At 33.5% G+C, this 24,808-nt stretch overlaps 1 long non-coding RNA gene across 1 annotated transcript in view; it reads left to right on the top strand.

The window, feature by feature from the left end:
- Positions 1 to 24,808, top strand: part of LOC309961579 — a 460,653-nt gene that overhangs the window by 222,137 nt on the left and 213,708 nt on the right. The window lies entirely within an intron of this gene.

The raw sequence follows: 24,808 nt of genomic DNA, 5'->3' as shown, positions 1-24,808 counted from the left end.
TCTTGCTTTGTGATTGTGATAGTTTCACAATTCTTTAATTGTTAAAGTTTCAAGAATTAAAAAGTGAGGATGACACATGACTATGGTCTCCTAGCCAGTTATATTCCGTGAAATTTCCATCCAAGCAAATCACTGTTTTTGTCAAAAATATACTTTTCTCAAATTTTCAACATCATTTTTCATAATTATGTTAATTTCATGAATTAGTTAGAGGCAGGATAAAGAGAAGAGATTCTGGAGCCTGACGACTTGGGTTCAAGTCTCAATGCTGATACTTACCAACTTATGGTCTCACACAAGTTGTTTATCCTCTCTTTTCTTCAGTGTTCTCATCTGTAAAATATTATCTGCATTGTCCAAATACTTAAATAAGTTATATTTTATGATGATTAAATGAGTTGATCAAATAAAAGACATATCAGAGTATGGAATATTTTAAGATTATAAAGAGTTAGTTTTAAATTATATGTACTTTTCTTATGTTTCGATGGGCAGTTCATTTAATAAGAAAACATTATTTCAACTTGTTCAATATAAACATCGAAATAATTATTTACTAAATATGAAAAGGAAATTTTAAATATTTGTGTTATTATATCTATGTTTTCCAGTTTGTGGGATGGTTCCAAAATATTTATATTTAGTTTACAGAACTTTAAAGTTATAAAAAATTCAACTCTACTTACTATTTCATCTTATTAGTAGGTGAGGAAATTAATAACAGAGAAATAAGAAGGTAGTCAAAAATATTGTAGCACAAGAAAGATATAAAAGACATTTGTGGGACTTCCCTGGAGGTCCAGTGGTTAAGAATTCACCTTCCAATGTAGGGTGTGTGGGTTTGATCCCTGGTCGGGGAGCTAAGATCTCACATGCCTTGTGGCCAAAAAACTAAAGCATAAAACAGAGGCAATATTGTAACAAATTCAATAAAGACTTTAAAAATGGTCCACATCAAAGATAAATAAATAAATAAATAAGTAAAAGACATTTGCAACATCTAAGCTTTTTGAGCAATATTTTCTATTATTTAAATTTTTGATGAAAATTATAGAGAATTATTTTACTAAAAATTTTAATTTTTATATATTTTATAAGCTTGGCATCTAAAATTGATTTAACCAATTGATGACTAGTAATGAATAAACCAGTACTTTTTTTGGTTGGTTTTCTAGGGACCTTAAACTCTTACATTCATTATCTAATTGATACATGCAACATCCTTCTGAAACAGGTACGGGTCAGTTATTACCTTCCCTATCAAAGGTTTAGGAATGATATCTAAACTATGACAGTTATAAAATACTATATAAAATCATAATGATGCTTTTTATTAGAGTATACCTATTCTTATATCTTTAATTTCTTTATGTCAACAATAAAATAATAATTAAAAGGATTATATATATTTGCCAATAAATATATAATCTGTAATGAAGGTCAGAGTATTTATTTGCAATCTCAGCTCAACAGTTGTTCAATGACTGTTCTATTAATATTACAGAAAGAAAAAGCATATGAATCTCACAGCGAAACTGATAATTCTTTCAGCAGCTCATCAGATTGAGAGAAGTCATCATTCAACTTTTGAATTTGTGATGGGTGGAGAAGACCTAATCCAATCTATTGCTTCAAGATTTATTTTAGGAAATTGAATTTTTTTTCAATAATTGATTCTCTGAATGCTTACATGGTAGTGGTAGAAATTTTGCAGCTTTCAAAACTATCATTAAAAATGATAAGGCAAAGAAGAAATTTTACCTATAACTACATGCACAACTAACTTGAATGCTTTGACTGAATTACTCTTGTTCTATTTATTGTCACTTTTCTAGTCAAAGTTTGCACAGATAGAAATCAAACAACTTTTGTTTTTTTTCTCCTAAGTACATTGCTTGCATTAATGTTAAATTGCTTTCAGGCTGTTTCTTGGTTGTGATTTTTTTATTCTAAATCACCAAACTTCATGTGCTTTACTAAAAAATAATTTTTACTAAATTATGATTTTAAAATAAAAATTATATTATCCTTTACAGTAAAATACTGTCATACATTTATGCAATATATGGTCAGCTACTATGATTGGTCATGGTTAAACAAGATTGACCTGATCTCTACTATCATGGAGCTCTTATTTGGTGATTGAGAAAGATTAAAAGTAGATAGCAACTAAATTTTACAAATTTAATTTCACTTAACTACTATGATATAAAAAATGTCAGAAATAAAGGGTATCTTGGTGGGTTTCTGTTAGGGTACTAGGCAAGTACTCACTGAAGAACTGACTAAGCCAAGAACTAAAAGATGAGAACACACTAGCCATACAAATAAGGGAGGTGTGAACCATTTCTCATGTTTAGGACATGAATAAATTTAGGGTATAGAACAAAAGTGTATGCTCATGTTATGTTTAACACTGATAACTCAATAGACATAGCTTTTCTTTTTTTTTTCAAGTAAGTTTTTTTTTAAGTAAGTTTTTTTTTTAACATCTTTATTGGGGTATAATTGCTTTACAATGGTGTGTTAGTTTCTGCTTTATAACAAAGTGAATCAGTTATACATATACATATGTTTCCATATCTCTTCCCTCTTGCATCTCCCTCCCTCCCACCCCTCCAGGCGGTCACAAAGCACCAAGCTGATCTCCCTGTGCTGACATAGCTGTTTTTATCAAACTAAAAATATTAAATGAGTCTCTGCCTAAGATTTACCAAAATTTTGTAAACTTGAGTTCTTAAAACATTGGGGTTACTTTCCATAAGAATACTTTTGAAAGTATTGAAAGTTAAATATGTTTAATTTCTGAGAAGTTTTAGGAATATTGAATGTATTAAATGTTTAAATAAATCAGAACAGAGCTCCTAAAAGGGATTTCATAATCTAATTTGGTAATACCAATGGAAGGTTGGTAATATTACACATATATAACCTACATACATACATGCATACATACATTTACAGATATTAACACAGATAGACAAAAATGGAGAGCTTATAGCCTCAATTCTATAATTTCAATTCACTGATTCATGTAAAAGAGCTGTCTTTTGTCCTTGTCTCACTTTTGCATTTTTACCAGGACTGTGTTTCCAGAAGATGGGACAGTTGAGTTTACCTGCTTAATAGCATCCCCACCAATATTTGTGGAGGAGACCTTTAAGATTTCCTTTGTTCTGACATGTAATCTTATGAAGACCGTGGCCTAAATTTTGAGCGAGGAACCGAGAGGAGACCAAGTAACCACCCACGTATCTTCAAAGCCCATGTGGGGAATAAAATACATAATTTGTTTCCAACTAGCTTTTCCAGCCTCAGATGGCTGCTTTTGCGGTCCCTGAGCTTCCTGAGAGTCCCTGATGGTGAGAGAAGCATCTGAAGCTGGAGTAACCATAGGGAGCTCAGGGGCTGTTGTGGGGAGGGAAAGGTCTGGCAGAGGCAAACAGAAGGGAGGAGGAGGTAGAGGTGTTAAAGGGGAACAAATCAAAGGACTCAAGGGAACTGAAAAGAAGGTGGGATATGGAGAAAAGAAGGGGGGAGTGACAAGAGGAATGGGAAAAGAGAAGTCTTAGATGAGAGAGTTTTAGGAGTGTCCAAATATCCCACGATATCCATCATAATTCTGAATTGCCTTTAGTAAAAATTTGCCGGTTTTGGAGATATTGAACTGAATGAGTACCATAATGGTGAAGCCTGTAGTCACCGAAAGAAGAGAAGATAGTAAGAGTTACCCATGGCATTAGATAATCAAATCAGAGATAAAGCTTTAAGGGAACCAGGAAAGACCCTTGCTCAATTAATTTTCTCACACAATCCCCAGGTTGAAGTATGAGGAAATACCCCTGTCCAACCCCTGGTTTTGGGGAATGATGAGGTTACCTCCCATAATCCCTGAGTTAAAGGAGATGAAGAAAAACAAAAGCAGCTTCACAAAGGCCAAAAAAAAGTTTCTGCCAGAAAGAACCAAAATAATTTCTTATTTTTCCAATCACCATGATATACATTTTATTTTATTGCCCTTAATTATTTTTAATTGAAATGTAATTAATTTACAATGTTGTGTTAGTTTCTGGTGTACAACAAAGTGATATATATGTGTATGTACATATTCTTTTTCATATTATTTTCCATTATAGTTTATTACAAGATACTGAATATAGTTCCCTGTTCTATACAGTAGGACCTTGTTAAGACCTTGTTTGTCTATTTTATGTATAGTAGTCTGTATCTGCTAATCTCAGACTCCTAATTTATACTCTCCCCTTGCCCTTTGGTAGCCATAAGTCTGTTTTCTATGTCTGAGTCTGTTTCTGTTATGTAAATAAATTCATTTGTATCATATTTTAGATTCCACATATAAGTGATATCATTTGATATTTGTCTGACTTACTTCACTTAGTATGATGATCTCTAGGTCCATCCATGTTGCTGCAAATGGCATTATTTCATTCTGTTTTATGGCTGAGTAGCATTCCATTGTGTGTGTGTGTGTGTGTGTGTGTGTATACACACATATATATATTTATGTGTATATATATATATACACACACACACCACGTATTCTTTATCCATTCATCTGTCGATGGACACTTAGGTTGCTTCCACATCTTGGCTATTGTAAATACTACTGCTATGAACATTGGGTGTCGTATCTTTTCCGATTAGAGTTTTCTCCAGATATACACACAGGAGTGGGATTGCTGGATCATATGGTAATTCTGTGTTTAGTTTTTTAAGGAACCTCCATACTGTTTTCCATAGTGGCTGTACCAATTTACATTCCCACCAACAGGGCAGAAGGGTTTCCTTTTCTCCACAATCTCTCCAGTATTTATTATTTGTAGACATTTTAATGATGGTCATTCTGACCAGTGTGAGGTGGTACTTCACTGTAGTTTTGATTTGCATTTCTCTAATAATTAGCGATGTTGAGCATGTTTTCATGTGCTTATTTGCCATCTGTATTTCTTCTTTGGAGAAATGTCCGTTTAGGTCTTCTGCCCATTTTTTATTAAGTTGTTTATTTTCTTTGGTTATTGAGTTTTATAAGTTGCTTGTATATTTTGGAAATTAAACCCTTGTTTGTCTCGTTTTTTGCAAATATTTTTCTCCCAATCTGTAGGTTATCTTTTTGTTTTGTTTATGGTTTCCTTGCTGTGCAAAAACTTATAGGTTTAATTAGGTCCCATTTGTTTATTTTTGCTTTTACTTCTATTGCCTTGGGAGACTGACCTTAGAAAACATTGCTGCAGTTTATGTCAGAGAATGTTTTGCCTATGTTCTCTTCTAAGAGTTTTATGGTGTCATGACTTACATTTACGTCTTTAGGCCATTTTGACTTTATTTTTGTGTATAGTTTGAAGGAGTATTCTAAATACTTTCTTATGATGCTACAACAGACAAATGTCTGGATAACTAGATTTGGAGTCATTACTAACCACTGTGGGCCTGGATTTCCCCAGCTAGGGAAGGACACAAAGGGTTTTAAAAACCAGAATTATTACAGCACTGTCTGCAGAGTGGTTGGCATGTCATTTGAGTCACAGTACCAGAAAAATTCTTAAATAAAAACAAATCTGGACTTAGGTAAGGAAATATGTTATTCAAAAAGATTATTACAGTAGGGAAAATAATGCTAATACAATAGGATTAAAGGGGCCATTGCAACAAAGGAGAACACTCTGACTGTACGATATGTAAATGTCTCAAAGGTCAGGCAGAAAAGGGCTTTTCTTTCATATAGAGGATTAAACAATGTTATAAAGAACAGGATGGGGAGAATGGTGTTTAGACTGTTGATCAGAGAATATCTTTCCTTGCCATTAGCTTATACTCAGGAGGGACCATCAAAGAAAATTTGCATGCTGGATTAGGCTGAGAGTGGATCAGAATCTATGAACCTGGAGAAGGGAGAAAAGATTTAAGTAAAGGTTGGTCAAGTTGAGTATTTTGTCCAGATTGGTCAGTGAGTTCAGTTTAACAGATCAGTTAATCATTTATAAGGTAAAGAATGGAAATTTGGAGGGTCTGTGTCTGGCCTTGTCATAGTAAACAAGCGGAAGTGCCCATGAAAAACAGGCAGTGTCCATGAACAAAATGTTGCAACATCTCTGCTTGGAAGAAGGGCAGAAACACCAGATCTCCAAGGAACATTATCTTGCAACAATATCTATCCCACATTTCCATACCACAATGGCTTCCAGTAAATTGTCCCATGAGTACACCAGTCCATCACCCACTTAAGTAAGTCTGAGTAATGGGCTAGGACAAAGTTATTTCATTTTTCATGCAACATTTAATTTTGGCTACTGTCAACAGGAGTCCATGTAGCAGGTAAAGCCAAGCTGCAGTTTTGACCACAGTCGTGCCACTCCAGTGTCCCAGCTTAGCAAACAATCAGTCTCCCTCAAAATCATGAGTCTCTAAACCATCAGAGTCTACCTTAAAAAACAGGTTTCTCCTTACGTTTCTGTATTGGTATTTCCATTTAGTCTGAGGCATTAATCTAGGTATGTCAGAATGCATTAGGAAATGCACATACTCCACATTAGCCTGAAAGGAGGAATTCTAGAGCAAATCTATCATCCGTGAGAACACTGGCTAGTGAGTGTAAGCTGATCTGAATGACTTCCAGAGCTGAAGTGATGTTTCTCCAACACGCGACGTTTTCTTATGATGACTCTTTAGGTGCAAACTTTGTGTTTTTGAAAAGGAGGCAAAGTAATGCCTGGCTACCATACAAGAAATGCAATCCCAATGGCATAATGGTGACTTTGGAAACAAAATGTTGCTTAAAATTGTTGGAACCTTCCAGGTAGTATTTACATAAGTTGGGGGATGTGTTGACAGTGTCTGCAGTGTGGTCTCCTGGCTGGCTAGCAGGCCTTAGGATTGCAAATTCAGTTGGAATAACTGAAGGTAGTTATTGTTTTTGGAGGGACTGCCTGGACAGTAGCTCAAACTGTTCTGTTTGTCTACTCCAGAGTTGGGTAGCCTTTATATGGATCATGGAATGATGTAGAAGAGGGATGAGGAAAAATTGCAGAAATATTTTCCATGGGAGAGGCAGGACCTGGGGCCATGTGTAGTATTGGAAGAAAATGATTTTCTCCCATTTCTCCTATTATCCATGATTTTCTCCTCTTTCTGCAAGTCTACAGAGCAGAGGTATTCACAACTTTTTTTTCTGGAGTATCTGTTCAAGAATGACTGAGTATCAAAACACCTTGGAAGCTAGGAACCATGTCTCTCTCCAGGACAGAGGGAGCAGAGGGAAATGTATTTGTTATCCAGAAGAATAAAGATTGTGTCTCCATCTGGGCCAAATGTTGAGCAGGTTTGTTAGCAGCTCCCTTATAATATCAGTAGTTCCCTAAACTCAGATTTCTTTAGCTGTGATGCAAATCTACTCTGTGGTAGTAACCACCAGACTGCATCACATGAGGCTGTAAGAATTGAGGGACAAGGAGGTCAGGTGTGAATGTGAAGTTCATGGTGCCTACTGTGTCATAAGTGATGAGGTCCTCTGTCTCTGACCCAGGAGTCTCATGTCTTCTGCCAGCATCTGTAAAACTATGGTTTGCTAACCGGTTATTTTGCAAGCTAGTATAAAATCTCAGACCTTCCAGAGTTCTTATTATGTTTAGAGTTTTGCATAAAAGTATCTAAGAAATAATTAATTAATTTTCTACCTGGATCCTGAAATTTCTAATTTAAAAAATCTATTGTTTTTCCAATACTGGATTCCATTGTAAATATTTGATAATAACAAATAATAAAAGAAAGATGGCAAACAGGTTGATTTGCATAGATTGTAAGCAGAGGAAGTGTAGCCTCATCAGGCTAAGGCCTACCATGATCAAGCTGAGTCTCTTTCCGAGAATCAAACAAAAATTATTTTACAGTTAAACTCCTTCCTCACTCAATCTTAGATCTCATTCTTTCATGATATTGGCCCATATTCCCAAGGCTTTTGAAAACAAAATTAAACTGGACTTTAAAGGCCACTGAAAAATAATTGATAATCATGGTCCTTTTGACTTCCTGAGGTATATTTAGATATAGGATAGGAAAAATTCAGTATAGCAGTGTTTTTAAAATTCATAAATTCATGTGTAAGACCTTTTCCCTTATATAATAAGCTATATTATGAACAAATTATCCAGATTTTTTCCATGATAACCTTATATTTTCAAAATTTGTAGAGGGAATGGAAACATCCCTTTGGGTAAAGTGTCAAATGTAATTCTATAGTATTTGGTAGTTAAGAAAATATTCAATAATTTTACCTTTTTGGAAATAATACTGCATTTGAAAATATCAAATTGAGTTTATTGCAAGGCAGTAGAGAATTCAGAATATAAATTACCATTGTGGTAAAGGCTAAATAGGAAAAACCAAATAGAAAGATAATGAAGTAACTTTTAGTGAAAAGACAAATATAACTCAAAATTTCTTTACATACTTCAAAATTTTGAAGGTCCCAAATTACTTTGTTTATATGAATTATATCTATCAATATTTACTATATTAAAAATTCTAAATGAGAAAATGTTTAAGTAATTATTTTTATTTAAGAATAAAATAAACCCATTACATGATCACATACATAACAATTTTTTAAAATAAATCTAGTTTTCAAAAAAAATTTAATTTTGGGAATTATGTCACTGTTTTATATTTTTTCAAACCTCTGTAATGGGCAACTTAATGGAAGACAGCTGGATTATTTTATTTGCTTCTGTATATAATCTGTTGTCACAGTCTATTTTGTTGGTATGAGGTGAAAATCCCACCTCACACACATATATAGTCTGTCCTCTGCCCATGCTTTGAGAACTACCATCCTAGGTTATAATAGCATCCCCAAATTTGGAGTAACTTAAGCCATTGCTTTATGTCAAAACTCTTTTAATTAGAGGAATTTGAGGTCCACAAGGTGAATTTTTGAAGAGCATACACAGTTTCTAAGAGAGCTAGAATTAGAAGTCAGATACTATAATATTTTTCCAATGCTCTTTCCAAAATAACACAGTCAGAGACTAGCATAGACTGTTCCTTCTCTATCTAATTAATAAATAATATAATTTCACAAACTGCAAGATTGCCAGAGCTCCTAGAGCTTTCCCAATTTAACTCACAAAATTAGAAGTCAATCTTTAATCTTGCAAGCGAGAGTATTTTCTGACCCCAAACTAGATTCTAACACTTTATTATCTTTCTTTGCTTCCAATAAAGCACATTAAACTTATTCACTGTATTAGTGCACTGCCCTATCTAACATTCATTCCATTATCATTTTCAGAACATTTCTTCCATTGTTTTAGAATGACTGAATTGTTGTCATTTTCTATAGCAATATTGAAATATTTCTTACAGACACACACAAACTTTACATCCAAGGTGATTGTTTAACATCACATCCAGTCACAGTATAGCAAAATGGAAGAGATATAGCATAAAGAACTAATTTAATGACTAAGTTAAAAACTAAAAATAGTAGTGTTTCAGGTGTTTACTGTGTGGCAAACAATAAGCTAAAAGCTTTTAAAAATTACCAAATTTATTTCTCATAATGACCCTATGATGAAAAAATTTTTCTCATATATCTTCTGGATGAGGAAACTGAACAAAGAGAAGAAAGTAGCTTGCCCATGATCACAGTATAAGATAAATCTACAAATCAAAATCATGATGACTACAATCATGACTACAGAACCAACCAATTTACCAATATACTAAGTTGTCTTCTAAAAGAAAAATGAGTATTTCATTTAATGACTGTTTTCACCTTGTGTGTCATCCTTATTCATTTTTTAATGAGTTGACATTAACATCTTTATAGATTGTCCATCTAAAGCTACAGGTGGCTCCATCTGTTCTGTGACACCATTAAAAAAAACTATTACTCTATCTATATTTAAAATCAGCAAGAGACTTCAAATGATAGAATATCAGAGGGTGCATTAGTGAACACCTCTTGTTTTATTTTTTAATGATGTGATGATTTAGTCAAGTTAGAAACACTGAGCTTTAGACAAAACGATGAGAATAGATAATAAATTGGGCACACTGAAAGATATTCATTTGGGGAATTAATTTACAATGTTAAAAACATAATTACAGCCTGAATGAAATACATTTTTCTCTTATGGACATTTATTTTTAATTTATTAATTTCAATGCTCATTATATTCTGATTACACTCTCTTTCTGGAGGAAATAAGATTTGAAGTGCCTTGCATTGTATTTATTAATTTTTATACAGAAATGATAGATTTACTTAAATCCATTATAGTTTCTCTCTAGTTTCTATTTTAAGTTGATTATATTTGGAAGAAAAAAAAAAGAAGGATACTCGGTTGCAAATCAGTCCCTGAATGATGAGAGTTATTTAAAATATCATGATTGGTGTATCTACTGTGAAAGCTTTATTTTTCATGAAATTATCAGCATGCCATGTGAATCATGGGAAAAATGTAACATATATTTGCATTTGTAACTTACTGTAATTTCTTCTTGTCACTTACTACTGATAATCAAGAGTTAATTATGTATTATTTTGTAGGTGAATTAATTTATTAGACAGAGAAGACATAAAAAATAAAAGCAAACTTCCTATTTCTTAGATTGAATTGTCCCACAACCTACCCCTCTATGTACTACACATATGTAAAATGCCTTACCTAGGCAATATTTGGACTTTGATTCTCCTGAGCAATGAACCTTTTGAGTAAGACATCATGTTGGCACTTGATAGCTGATTAATTCTTACACATATTGACTTTCTTATACCTTATTGGGGATAATATGCAGTTATGTGTATACACACACACAGAAAATGATATGCAGTGTAGTACATAATGATAAGTGGCATTAAGAATTAAGTATAACAAAAATCACTAAGAGCTAAAGGGTTCAGGAAATGATATGAAAAGCTGGTAGGCAGACCCTGTTGAGGACTGAGAAAATGGAAGGCATTCTAGGAGGAACAAATGACATAAATAGAGTCATGAAAATAGATTTAGGAAATAAATAGCAGACAGGATTGAAAAGTGGGGAAAAAAGAGGAAAGCCATATCTACTATTTTTCACAATAAAAATAGATTTAGTATTCTTCATCTGATCATCAACCCAATGTTGTTTTTGTAAACAGTAAAAATTTAAAATCACCAAATGTACAAAGGTATACAGAGGAAAACAAAGTTACTGTTAAGCCTCTTCCCTATGGATAATCACTCTCAACATTTTGGACTGCACCCTCCTTGTCCTGTACTTTGTTCCCTGTAGGACCAATATTGGTAACTTAATGAAGAAAAAGACTAAACTTGAGGGCACAAACTTGGAAAATATTATTCTCTCAAAGCCAAGTAACCATAGAGGCAAACAGGGAAATAACTTAAACCTGTATCAAAGATTTCTATTTTTCTTGAAGATGTACATAGATTTCAGAAAGTTTTCTTTCATTTTCACAGTATTCTCACAATTTTAGACAGCTTCAAAAATCACTGCATGGTGGGAACTTAAGGGGTGGGCTGGCAGTGGAGGAATCAAGAAACTCTGCCTCAAACCTATAGGTAGAATTCTGAGGTTTTCAAAAAATTTCTTAGCATCTAGTTGTCTTTCATACTTATTCATAAGCATTCAATGATTTGGGACTTACTTGAAATTTTAGCTCTTGGAATATAATATGATTCCTCAGTCCTCATCAGATAGATTTAAACAATTGTATAATTTTATGCATCAACTAGGGAAAAATTCTGAAGTTTTCCAAGATCATAAGGAAGTGAAAGTTATAAATAAATAATTCTAGTTAGTAGGTGACAAGGGGAGACAAGAGAATACCCAATTCCACTGTGTGTGAAAAGACCACAAAAACACATCCACATAAACATATATTTTCACATTCACATACATATTTTTTAGTTCATATATCATATATGGTTCTGTACCTTCCATGTTTGCTTTTCCAATTCAATAAATGTCATTATTTTAAATAAACCTAAACTCTAATTTATGGATATAAATAACATCTTTTTCTAATTCTATTCCAGTAAACATCACATATTTCTTACCTTTCCATATTATAAATGCTACTGCAGTAAACAAACTTGTGCATTGTAATTTGAACGCTTATATCATAATTTTCCTAAGATAAATTGTTAGAATAATTTGCCATGTCAAAGTGTTAGATTATTTAAGATTTTTTGAAATATATTACAAAGTTCTTTTCCAAAAATAGTGCCATTCAATAGGTACAGGAGTGCAATTTTCTTTCAGCCTCACTAAGAGTGAGTACTCTTGTTTCTTAGCATTGCTTATCCGAAAAGAAATGTTTAAAATATGAAAATGCTATTTTAAATATATCATATAATTATTTTATCACAATATTGTTTATATTATAAAATGGAAGAAGCTTAAAGGTCAAAAATATAGAAGTGGATACATCATTTTCAGTGTAGATATAAAATGGAATATTATACAGTCAATAAAATTATGTCTTTGAAACATGTTGAATGTTGGTAAACTTTCTCACGTAAATGGAAAAAAGATTATCCAAGTCATCAACAGTAGATACATCAATATCTATGGATCCTTACCTCTGTGCATCTACATACCATATATGGAAGAAAATATGCCAATTTTCTAGCTGAATAATAACATAAGAGGAGATAAAAACTTTTTTTTACTTACTGTTTTTCAAATTTCTACATTAATTAAAATTACTTGTGAAAAAATAGTCAAATATTTGATATACAGATTATTTTATATTTCTCCATTTTGGAAGGTAATAACAATACATTATTTAGCAACATGTGTTTATGAGATTATCTTTCTGAATATACATATGTTTGATATTAAGGATGTTTAACTTCTATTCATATAGACAGACATTTTATGTCATTTTCTGTGAATTTCTCTTACAAGTTCTTTTCCTTTTTTCTATTAAGGTGTTTGTCTTCTTGTTTATTTTAAGAGTTCAGAACGTAGGAAAAATAGTAATCTATTTTCATTTGTCTAAGTTTGTTGTTTGGCTTTTAATAGTATTAAACCCAGATCCATAACACTGTATGGATCTTAATACTATTTGCCTTAATATCCATTTCTAAGATGAATGGGTGGTAGGAAAGGACACTGACCCTGATAGCTGCATTTCTAAGCCCACTGTGTCATCTGGCTTCATGCTGGTTTTGGAAATATGTGACACTGGTCGGAGAATAAAATGTATGAAGGAGGAAGAAACCAAAGTCTTTCTATAGGACGCTCTTGGCCATAACTGATATCTCTAGCAATAGTCACATCTCCTCTGTTTCTAGGTGGGCTGTCATACATTGGCTCCTGCTTTTCCTGAGGGATCACAGCCCTTGTGGCCCAGTAACACCTCTTCCTCCTTTTGTCCCTCAAGCCTGACAGTGGCATTGACTCCATGCTGTTGAGAATTTCTGGGTTTCTACTTTGTCTCTTATGGTATCTCAGCAACTCCATCACTTTAGACCCCTGTATTTCCTTTGTTGTAATTATTAATACTTGAAGTGGTTTCTATTTTCCTGATGTAGCTTGATTGATACACTGTTAATGGAATAAGCATGCTCTGGTATTTCCAAGTATGACATCTCAGTTAATCCTTACAAACTATAAGATGCACAGTACAAAGTTGAGAAAAATTGAAGCCCAGACAGATTAAATTACCTCTTTAGACTATATGGCTAAAGAGTACAAACCCATGATTTGAGATCAGGTCCTTATGGTGCAGGACCACATACCTGAGTAGTGGAATAGGTCTACAGAGGTGAATTGGATCAGATTGTGGAGGCCTTGAGTGCCAGGATTAATAATACAGTAATAAAATATTGATGATATTTTTGCTTTTATCATGTACTTTCTTAGAAATAATGAAGAAAAATAAAGGTTATATCATTAAACTATGGAAGCAGACCTAGATGAAGAATTTTGGTAATTATCTGGTCATTTGTGAAATATATTTTACTACTGAATTCTTAATACTGAAGAATGGTGCTGAGAGGAGTGTTTTGTCCTTGAGATTAGAATAATGATTTTCATTCATTCTACTCACACACAATTGCATTCATCTTTATCGGTGTTTCGTTGGTTGTTCATCCCAGTAATTCCAACTGATCATATTTTAGGCTCCAGGGTAAGTTATGTTAGTTTATAAATGATGAGACTTCTGTGGGTGAATGTGCTTTTTTTTTTTTTTTGTACAGAGGGAGCATGCTTTCACCAGCACTTTCATTCAGAGGGATTCAGTGGATACAAGAGTAAGAAAGAACATCTATGTTACACAAAATAATTATAAAAAAATCATGAAATGACACTTAAAACATTTTATTAACAAAATAGTTCAAGAATAGTGAAAGAGTAGAGAACAATATAATGACCATCTATATAAGCAACACTCAGCTAATTCAAATATAACCAGTTACTATGTTTAATTCAGCATATTTTGATAGATAAAACATTAAAAAAATTGACTGAGATTTGCACATATAATCATCCTCAATCCAATATTCATTGTTTCATTCCAGATATAAACACTCTTTTAAATTCAATGTTTATAATTTCCATGCATATTGTTATAGTTCTCATTAATAATCACTATAGCATATTGCATGTTTAATACCTTATTTAAATAGAATCATACCAGATATATTAGTTTGTAGCTTCCTTTAAAAATCACATTATTTAATGAGATATAGTTATTGATAGATCATTTTAAACTGCTATAGAAAATTCCATTTGTTTATGGGCATTTAAGATTTTTTTTCCATTTTTTAATTGTAAACAGTATTTCAGTAAACTTAGTCATGCATATCTGCATGAGCATTTATTCATGAGAGTCGCTAGAGTATATATCTAGTACTGGAAATTTGTGACCTAAAGTTAGTGTACCTTCAGAGATGATTGATATTGCTGAAGGATTCCCAGAGTGGATATACAACAGTACCATGGAAGTGTATGAGAGTTTCCTTTGCCCATCAAATCACCAACTTAGTATTTTTGGTATTAGTGAATTTAAATGTTTTATCAATAGATAACATTGAAATGGTATTGCATTGATGTTTTAATTTTTTTGGCTCTGGACAACCAAAAATTTTTTAAGTGTTTATTGCCCAATGGTTCATGGCCTTTAGTCTTTTTTTTTCTACTAAAATATTAATCTTAGATAATGTGTAATCTAGATAATTTTCATATATTCTGGATAGTAATAGTTTTGTCACATATAAATTCTAAACAATTTCTTCTACCTATATCCTATTTTAACACATTTTAAGATGTACTTTTGTGGTAAAGAATAATTTTATTTTGTTGTAATTTTATCTTTTAATCTTATTTTGTGCATTTTGTGATTAAGAAGTTTTCCTGTATGTACTGCAAGATATTTTACTTTCTCACAAACATTTTAAAGTTTTGCTTTCAATATACATATCTTTAATATATATATGAACATATTTTGTGTATGATATAAAATAGAGATTCAATGTTACATTACATTTTAACATAAAAATACAAAAATCTCAATAAACTACATTTAGTGAATAATCTATTTTCCTCCAATGATTCAGGATGCCATCTAGCTCATAAGTAAGGTTTCATATAAGGTTGGGCTTATTTCTAGAATCTCTATTCTGTACTATTAAATAATTTGTCTACTATTGTGCAAATTCTACACCATTATAATATAGGCTTGCATGACCTATATTATATGTTGTTATTTGTACAATGACTTCTTGTTTTTTTTTTTTTTTTGAGGTAGAAATCCATTTAATGAACCTAATTGATATGCAGTCAAACGTACTCCCAAAACAGCTGCTGCTGACTCTTTACAACCTTATGATCCTATGTAATTTACATTCCTGCATAAACATCTTATTTTTGTCACCACTGGACCATTTTTAAATTGCATTTTTATTTGTCCATTTTTTTTTATTCAAACAGAAAGTCAAAATATTATAATCATCCTCATCAGTTCACTCAGTCCCACGTAATTAATTATTTTATCTTGATCTTTTGTTAGCACTTTTATCAATTCATCAGTTTTCCATTAGAGTTCTGAAAATGCTTATTCACTCAGTTCAGCAGTACAGTCAGTTACCAGAAACCTGTACTTGTCAGAGACTTTTCCATAAATTCCTTGAAGATGAAACCCTTTTATTGGAAAATTTTTGTAAAAACATCAGAGGACACCCAGAACTGTCTGTAAATGACAAAAAACTTAAAAATGACCATGGTTAAGGATTTGATGAAAGTTCATATTAATGCAATTGACAAGGAAATTTAGTTACTTCTGAGATATACATTTTAAAATAATAACTAGAATTATGACTTATAACATTATACCAGAACATATAAGATTTTTAGGAATTTCATGTAATGTCTGAAACATTTATATTAACATATTTCCATACAAAAAACCCAAAGAAAGTTTAGTATAAGTTTTTGGGTTTTTTTAATTTTTGAATTTTATTTTATTTATTTTTTTATACAACAGGTTCTTATTAGTCATCAATTTTATACACATCAGTGTATACATGTCAATCCCAATTGCCCAATTCATCACAACATGATCCCCACCTGCCTGCGGCTTTCTCCACTTGCTGTCCATATGTTTCTTCTCCACATCTGTGTCTCAATTTCTGCCCTGCAAACTGGTCAATCTGTATCATTCTCCTAGGTTCCAGATATATGCACTAATACACGATATTTGTTTTTCTCTTTCTGACTTACTTCACCCTGTATGACAGTCTCTAGATCCATCCACGTTTCAACAAATGACCCAATTTCATTCCATTTTATGGCTGAGTAATATTCCATTGTATGTATGTACCACATCTTCTTTATCCATTCGTCTGTCAATGGGCATTTAGGTTGCTTCCATGACCTGGCTATTGTAAATAGTGCTGCAATGAATATTGGGTTGCATGTGTCTTTTTGAAATGTGGTTTTCTCTGGGTATATGCCCAGTAGTGGGATTGCTGGATCATATGGTAATTCTATTTTTAGTTTTTTAAGGAACCTCCATACTGTTCTCCATAGTGGCTGTATCAATTTACATTCCCATCAACAGTGCAAGAGTGTTCCCTTTTCTCCACACCCCCTCCAGCATTTGTTGTTTGTAGATTTTCTGATGATGCCCATTCTAACTGGGGTGAGTTGATACCTCATTGTAGTTTTGATTTGCATTTCTCTAATAATTAGTGATGTTGAGCAGTTTTTCATGTGCTTCTTGGCCATCTGTATGTCTTCTTTGGAGAAATATCTATTTAGGGCTTCTCCCCATTTTTGGATTGGGTTGTTTGTTTCTTTAATATTGAGCTGCATGAGCTGTTTATATATTTTGGAGATTAATCCTTTGTCCGTTAACTCATTTGCAAATATTTTGTCCCATTCTGAGGGTTGTCTTTTCGTCTTGTTTATGGTTTCCTTTGCTGTGTAAAAGCTTTGAAGTTTCATTAGGTCCCATTTGTTTATTTTTGTTTTTATTTCCATTACTCTAGGAGGTGGATCAAAAAGATCTTGTTGTAATTTATGTCAAAGAGTGTTCTTCCTATGTTTTCCACTAAGAGTTTCATAGTGTCTGTTCTTACATTTAGGTCTCAAATCCATTTTGAGTTTATTTTTGTGTATGGTGTTAGGGAGTGTTCTAATTTCATTCTTTTACATGTAGCTGTCCAGTTTTCCCAGCACCACTATTGAAGAGGCTGTCTTTTCTCCATTGTATATCTTTGCCTCCTTTATCATAGATCAGTTGACCATAGGTGCATGGGTTTATCTCTGGGCTTTCTATCTTGTTCCATTGATCTATGTTTCTGTTTTTGTGCCAGTATCATATTGTCTTGGTTACTGTAGCTTTGAGTATAGTCTGAAGTCAGGGAGTCTAATTCCTTCAGCTCCATTTTTTCCCTCAAGACTGCTTTGACTATTCGAGGTCTTTTGTGTCTCCATACAAATTTTAAGATTTTCTGTTCTAGTTCCATAAAAAATGCCATTGGTAATTTAATAGGGATTGCATTAAATTTGTAGATTGCTTTGGATAGTATAGTCATTTTCACAATATTGATTCTTCCAATCCAGGAACATGGTATATCTCTCCATCTGTTGGTGTCATTTTTAATTTTTTTCATCAGTGTCTTATAGTTTTCTGCATACAGGTCTTTTGTCTCCTTAGGGAGGTTTATTCCTAAGTATTTTATTCTTTTTGTTGCAGTGGTAAATGGGAGTGTTTCCTTAATTTCTCTTTCATATTTTTCATCATTAGTGTATAGGAATGCAAGAGATTTCTGTGCATTAATATTGTATCCTGCAACTTCCCTAAATTCACTGATTAGCTCTAGTAGTTTTCTGGTGGCATCTTTAGGATTCTCTATGTATAGTATCATGTCATCTGCAAACAGGGAGAGTTTTACTTCTTCTTTTCCAATTTGGATTCCTTTTATTGCTTTTTCTTCCCTGATTGCCATGGCCACGACTTCCAAACGATGTTGAATAAGAGTGGTGAGCGTGGACCTCCTTGTCTTGTTCCTGATCTTAGAGGAAATGCTTTCAGTTTTTCACCATTGAGAATGATGTTTGCTGTGTGTTTGTCATATATGGCCTTTATTATGTTGAAGTAGGTTCCTTCTATGCCCACTTTCTGGAGAGTTTTTATCATAAATCGGTGTTGAATTTTGTCAAAAGCTTTTTTTGCATCTATTGAGATGATCATATGGTTTTTATTCTTCAGTTTGTTACTATGGTGTATCACATTGTTTGATTTGCGTATATTGAAGAATCCTTGTATCCCTGGCATAAATTCCACTTGATCATGGTGTATGATCCTTTTAATGTGTTGTTGGATTCTGTTTGCTAGTATTTTGTTGAGGATTTTTGCATTTATTCATGAGTGATATTGGCCTGTAATTTTCTTTTTTTGTAGTATCTTTGTCTGGTTTTGGTAGTAGGGTGATGGTGGCCTCAGAGAATGAGTTTTGCAGTGTTCCTTCCTCTGTAATTTTTTGGAAGAGTTTGAGAAGGATGGGTGTTAGCTCTTCTCTAAATGTTTGATAGAATTCACCTGTGAAGTCATTGGGTCCTGGACTTTTGTTTGTTGGAAGATTTTTAACCACAGTTTCAATTTCATTACCTGTGATTGGTCTGTTCATATTTTCTATTTCTTCCTGGTTCAGTCTTGGAAGGTTATACCTTCCTAAGAATTTGCACATTTCTTCTAGGTTCTCCATTTTATTGGCACAGAGTTGCTTGTAGTAGTCTCTTATTATCCTTTGTATTTCTGCAGTGTCTGATGTAACTTTTCCTTTTTCATTTCTAATTTTATTGATTTGAGTCCTCTCCCTCTTTTTTTACTTGATGCATCTGGCTAATGGTTTATCAATTCTGTTTATCTTCTAAAAGAACCAACTTTTAGTTTTATTGATCTTTGCTATTGTTTTCCTTGTTTCTATTTCAATTATTTCTGCTCTGATCTTTATGATTTCTTTCCTTCTTCTAACTTTGGGTTTTGCTTGTTCTTCTTTCTGTAGTTCCTTTAGCTGTAAGGTTAGTTGTTTATTTGAGATTTTTCTTGTTTCTTGAGGTAGGCTTGGATAGCTATAAACTTCCCTCTTATAGCTGCTTTTGCTATATCCCATAGGTTTTGGATTGCTGTGTTTTCATTGTCATTTGTCTCTAGGTATTTTCTGATTTCCTTTTTGAATTCTTCAGTGATCTCTTGGTTATTTAGTAACATATTTTTTAGCCTCTATGTGTTTGTGTTTTTTCCCTGTCTTTCATTTCTAATCTCATAGCGTTGTGGTAAGAAAAGATGCTTGATATGATTTCAATTTTCTAAAATTTACTGAGGCTTGACTTGTGACCCAAGATGTGATCTATCCTGGAGAATGTTCCGTGTGCACTTGAGAAGAAAGTGTAATCTGCTGTTTTTGGATGGAATGTCCTATAAATATCAATTAAATCTATCTGGTCTATTGTGTTATTTAAAGCTTCTGTTTCCTTATTTATTTTCATTTTGGATGATCTGTCCATTGGTATAAGTGAGGTGTTAAAGTCCCCCACTATTATTGTGTTACTGTTGATTTCCTCTTTTATAGCTGTTAGCAGTTGCCTTATGTATTGACGTGCTCCTATGTTGGGTGCATATATAATTGTTATATCTTCTTCTTGGATTAATCCCTTGATCATTATGTAGTGTCCTTCATTGTCTCTTGTAACATTCTTTATTTTAGAGTCTATTTTATCTGATATGAGTATTGTGACTCCAGCTTTCTTTTGATTTCCATTTACATGCAATATCTTTTTCCATCCCCTCACTTTCAGTCTGTATGTGTCTCTAGGTCTGAAGTGGGTCTCTTGTAGACAACATATATATGGGTCTTGTTTTTGTATCCATTCAGCAAGCCTGTGTCTTTTGGTTGGAGCATTTAATCGATTCACGTTTAAGGTAATTATTGATATGTATGTTTCTATGACCATTTTCTTAATTGTTTTGGGTTTGTTTTGTATGTCCTTTTCTTCTCTTGTGTTTCCCCTTTAGAGAAGTTCCTTTAGCATTTGTTGTAGAGATGGTTTGGTGGTGCTGAATTTCTTAGCTTTTGCTTGTCTGTAAAGCTTTTGATTTCTCCATCGAATCTGAATGAGGTCCTTGCTGGGTAGAGTAACCTTTGTTCTAGGTTCTTCCCTTTCATCACTTTAAGTATATCATGCCATTCCCTTCTGGCTTGTAGAGTTTCTGCTGAGAAATCAGCTGTTAACCTTATGGGAGTTCCCTTGTATGTTATTTGTCGTTTTTCCCTTGCTGCTTTCAACAATTTTGCTATGTCTTTAATTTTTGCCAATTTGTTTACTATGTGTGTCAGCGTGTTTCTCCTTGGGTTTATCCTGTATGGGACTCACTGCGCTTCCTGGACTTGGGTGGCTATTTCCTTTCCTATGTTAGGGAAGTTTTCGACTATAATCTCTTCAAATATTTTCTCGGGTCCTTTCTCTGTCTCTTCTCCTTCTGGGACCCCTGTAATCCGAATGCTGTTGCATTTAATGTTGTTCCAGAGGTCTCTTAGGCTGTCTTCATTTCTTTTTATTCATTTTTCTTTTTTCTCTTCTGTAGCAGTGAATTCCACCATTCTGTCTTCCAGGCCACTTATCCGTTTTTCTGCCTCAGTTATTCTGCTATTGATTCCTTGTGGTGTAGTTTTCATTTCAGTTATTGTATTGTTCATCTCTGTTTGTTTGTTCTTTAATTCTTCTAGGTGTTTGTTAAACATTTCTTGCATCTTCTCGATCTTTACCTCAATTCTTTTTCTGAGGTCCTGGATCATCTTCACTATCATTATTCTGAATTCATTTTGTGGAAGGTTGCCTATCTCCACTTCATTTAGTTGTTTTTCTGGGGTTTTATCTTGTTCCTTCATCTGGTACATAGCCCTCTGCCTTTTCATATTGTCTATCTTCTGTGAATGTGATTTTTGTTCCACAGGCTGCAGGACTGTAGTTCTTCTTGCTTCTGCTGTGTGCCCTGTGGTGGATGAGGCTATCTAAGAGGCTTGTGAAGGTTTCCTGATGGGAGGGACTGGTGGTGGGTAGAGCTGACTGTTGCTCTTGTGGGCAGAGCTCAGTGAAACTTTAATCTACTTGACTGCTGATGGGTGGAGCTGGGTTCCCTCCCTGTTGGTTGTTTGGCCTGGGCCAACCCAACACTGGAGCCTGCCTGGGATCTTTGGTGGGGCTAATGACAGACTCTGGGAGGGCTCACACCAAGGAGTACTTCCCAGAACTTGTGCTGCCAGTGTCCTTGTCCCCACAGTGAGCCACAGCCACACACTGCCTCTGCAGGAGACCCTCCAACACTAGCAGGTAGGTCTGGTTCAGTCTCCCCTGGGGTCACTGCTCCTTCCCCTGGGTCCCAGTGCACACACTACTTTGTGTGTGCCCTCCAAGAGTGGAGTCTCTGTTTCCCCGAGTCCCGTTGAAGTCCCCCAATCAAATCCTACTAGGCTTCAAAGTCTGATTCTCTAGGAATTCCTCCTCCCATTGCTGGACGCCCAGGTTGGGAAGCCTCACGTGGGGCTGAGAACCTTCACTCCAGTGGGTGGACTTCTGTGGTATAAGTGTTCTCCAGTCTGTGAGTCACCCACCCAGCAGTTACGGGATTTAATTTTACTGTGATTGTGCCCCTCCCACCGTCTCATTGTGGCTTCTCCTTTGTCTTTGGATGTGGGGTATCTTTTTTGGTGGGTCCCAGTGTCTTCTATAAGGAGTCCAGTAAGACTTCTTAACTGTTTTTTTTTTCTTTCTCTTCCATGAAAATTTTATAATATTATCAATTTATTTGAGGAAACTTGTTGAATTTTTACTGGATTTAATTAAATTAAAAGATTAATTTCCAGTGAATAGTGTCTTTATAATATTTAATCTTCACAAGAATAGGGTATAATTTTTTCATTTATTTAGGAATTTTTGTATGTCTTTAAATAAAATCATAATCATTTTAATAGCTCTATACAATATTTTCCCATTTTTATGTGTTGGCTGCTCATTGTTTTGCTTCTTAACATTTTAAAAAGGTATTTTTCCTAACTATCTTGTATAATAAGTGTCTAGAAACAAAATTAATTTTCAGCAACAGCTATATTTTATTTTTATAGTTTTTTCTGTAGATTTTTTTATATTAAGTTCAATCATATAAATTTGTCATTTTCATTTTTTGTAAAGAAAATGTGGTTAAATAAGAGCAACTTTATATTTTCAATATTTACAATTAAATTATCAATAAGGAACAGCAGTTTTCTTTCATCCATCTACATATTTCTTTCCACAAATCATTGAGTATGTGATTTAGAGTCATTTGTTAGGTATAATTCTATATGGAATTGTCCTTTTCATATACAGGTTACATATTGGCTTTTCTATACTTTTAAATTATTTTTGTGTAAAAGTTGTATTCAGCTATAGTTTAATCTTTTTATCCTTATATTTCTCATTTGTACTTTCTGATTTTATTAATCAAATGTGCTAGAAGTTTGTCTTTTTAGTTTTTTGAAGAACTTTTTTTTTTTTTGGTGGTACACAGGCCTCTCACTGTTGTGGCCTCTCCTGTTGCAGAGCACAGGCTCCAGATGCGCAGGCTCAGCGGCCATGGCTCACAGGCCCAGCTGCTCCATGGCATGTGGGATCCTCCCGGACCAGGGCACAAACCCGTGTCCCCTGCATTGGCAGGCGGACTCTCAACCACTGCACCACCAGGGAGGACCTGAAGAAATTTTAAAATTTTCTATTATGGCATTTTTTTCTATTGCAAGAATTTCCACTCTTGTCTTTATTATATTTCCTATACAGTTTCCTTTAATTTTCTGTTTTCTAATCTCTATGCCTGAGTGTTCAGCCTTTAATTTTATTGCTTTTATCTTTTATATTACAATCATGTAGAGCAGAAAACTTTCTTACAAACATTACTTAAATTTAATTCCTCAAATTTTGATATGTATATATCATTAAAAACTGTTTTCTTAATTCCACTGTTTCCATGCAATTATTTATTATATTCTAATAGTTACTTTAAAGTAATTTTGTTGGTTTACTTTATTCCATGGATACATTAAAAAGTACAGTAAGTCCCCTACCTACAAATGAGTTCCATTCTGAGAGCACATTCGTACGTCCAATTTGTTCTGTAAGTCCAACAAAGTTAGGTACCCAACTAATACAATCGACTATATACTACTGTATTATAATAGGTTTATAATACTTTTCACACAAATAATACATAAAAACAAACACAATAAATAAAGAAAACATTTTTAATCTTACAGTATAGTACCTTGAAAAGTACAGTAGTACAGTACAACAGCTGGCATACAGAGGCTGGCATCGAGTGAACAGGCAAGAAGAATTACTGACTGGAGAAGGGAGAAGAGGCAGGAGATGGTAGAGCTGAAGGACTGTCAGCAATAGGAGACAGAGAGCAGGACTAGATTACATTAAGAACAGCTGCTACAACCTTCATGTAGCATTCTGCATTTAAGTCCTGTGCCTCAAAAACTAACAGTGCCTCCTCAAATAAAGGAAATCCACTTGCCATTTCCTGCATGGTGAATCTCTTTGGTTCTTCTGTTATTTCTTCTTCCTCTTGTCTCTCTTTGTCCTTCCTCTGGGCCTCCAGTTCCATCAGGTCTTTATTAGTAAGCTCCTTGTGTTGTACAGCAACAGTACTGTACATTAAAGTACAGAAAAGCACAACCACTTGTAATGGATGCATGCATGTGACAGTGTATAACAGACAAGTGATTGGACATTTGAATGCACATTCACATCTTTGAAAGTTCACAATTTGAAGGTTCATATGTAGGGGATTTACTGTATTCACAATAATATTTTAGTCATCTTCTTAATTCTATCTAAATTGCGTCAAGTCAGAGAACATGATCATCATATATAATTGTTTTTGTTTGTTTTTTTAAGGAAAATAAAACATATCCATTTATTGGTGTTAAGCCATTGTTGGTGTTAAGGTTAAATTTTATCTTTTAAATTCATGTAAGTGTTTTCATATATTTGAATGGTAAGTTTGTTTAACAAATGAGTAAATGATCTCTAGATGGTACAAGCGTGTGAATAAAAAAATCATCAAATGATTTTGCTGCTGACAGGCAGGATACAAATATTCACTATTCATATATATATATGAATATATGTATGTGAATAGAGCATATATATAGAACATATATATGAACATATACATGGATAGTATATATATATATTTATTTTAGTAAGAAACATTGGTATACATATTGCAATTATT

This window comes from Leucopleurus acutus (assembly GCF_964270905.1).
Source record: "Leucopleurus acutus genome assembly, chromosome: 5".
Taxonomy (NCBI): Eukaryota; Metazoa; Chordata; class Mammalia; order Artiodactyla; family Delphinidae; genus Leucopleurus; species Leucopleurus acutus.
This window is presented reverse-complemented; position numbering and strand designations above follow the sequence as displayed.